Source organism: Hyaena hyaena, unplaced genomic scaffold (assembly GCF_003009895.1).
Source record: "Hyaena hyaena isolate Hyena2069 unplaced genomic scaffold, ASM300989v1 scaffold_4976, whole genome shotgun sequence".
NCBI lineage: Eukaryota > Metazoa > Chordata > Mammalia > Carnivora > Hyaenidae > Hyaena > Hyaena hyaena.
Genome location: NW_024085563.1, coordinates 1 through 1,210, shown reverse-complemented (window position 1 = coordinate 1,210; position 1,210 = coordinate 1). Strand labels below are relative to the sequence as shown.

The following is a 1,210-nucleotide window of genomic DNA, read 5'->3' as shown; positions in this document are numbered from 1 at the left end:
GAGATCATGACCTGAGCTGAAGTCGGAGGCTCAACCGACTGAGCCACCCAGGAGCCCCATCTTAAAAATCATTTTTAAGGTATTGACTTTGCTGCTCATAAGATAGCGAGTTGTTGAGGCCGCAGAAAGGGATGGAGCAAAATGGGGCTCTTTTACCATCCGTACGTACAGCAGCCTGCGGAGCTACTGTGTTACATTTAAAGTCAGAGAAGAATTTGATGAAAATAATGAAGCCTGGATAACAGAAAACACAAGGTGAAAAAGTCCAAGTGACAACATAGGCTGCTGATTTGGCAAGGTTCTTTCAGCACCCTGCCTAGTACCAGTCTGAGGACGCGGCCAGGGCAAGCCAGCATTTCCTCCCCTCCCTCCCCCAGAGCCTGGTCACCGGGGACAGTGACAGACTCCCCTGTGTCCAAAAGGGAGACAAGAAGAGCAGAGGCTGGGCCCATTGGATCGAAGGGGACAACTCCACCTGGTAATTGCCACCTTTCATTCTTATTTGTAACGAGATACTACAGTACACCATGACAGTGACCCCCCCATGCACTGTTTTCTTTTCTTTTTCTTATTTATTTATTTATTTGGAGAGAGAGAGACAGAGAGAGAGAGAGAGAGAGAGAGAGAGAGAGAGAGAATCCCAAGCAGTCTCCACACGTCAGCACAGAGCCTGATGTGGGGGTCTAACCCATAAACCAGGAGATCATGACCTGAACCGAAGTTGGACACTCAACCAACTGAGCCACCCTCGTGCCCCTTGGGTCAAGCTTTTTAATGAAGCCTCTAGATGGAGCTTTGCCAGGATAACTCCCTACAGATCCCATTTTGGCGGCCAGTGGCATCAAAATTGTAAAAGCGACACTAGCTATGAAATACAGCAGTTTGGAGGGCAACTGCCAAATTCTTAGCTCTCGCGTCTCGAGTGAATGTTGAGATTTTTTTTTCTTTCTTAAAAATCATTTTTTAAAAATGTTTTATCTATTTCTGAGAGAGAGAGAGAGAGGCAGAGTGAGCAGGGGAGGGTCAGAGAGAGAGGGAGACAAAGAATCCGAAGCAGGCTCCAGGCTCTGAGCTGTCAGCACAGAGCCTGATGTGGGGCTCGAACCCACAAACCGTGAGATCATGACCTGAGCTGAAGTCGGAGGCTCAACCGACTGAGCCACCCAGGAGCCCCATCTTAAAAATCATTTTTAAGGTATTGACTTTGCTG

At 48.0% G+C, this 1,210-nt stretch overlaps 1 pseudogene; it reads left to right on the top strand.

The window, feature by feature from the left end:
• The first annotated feature begins 79 nt into the window (after nt 1-79).
• Nucleotides 80-478, top strand: LOC120227817 (annotated as a pseudogene).
• The last annotated feature ends 732 nt before the right edge of the window (nt 479-1,210 follow it).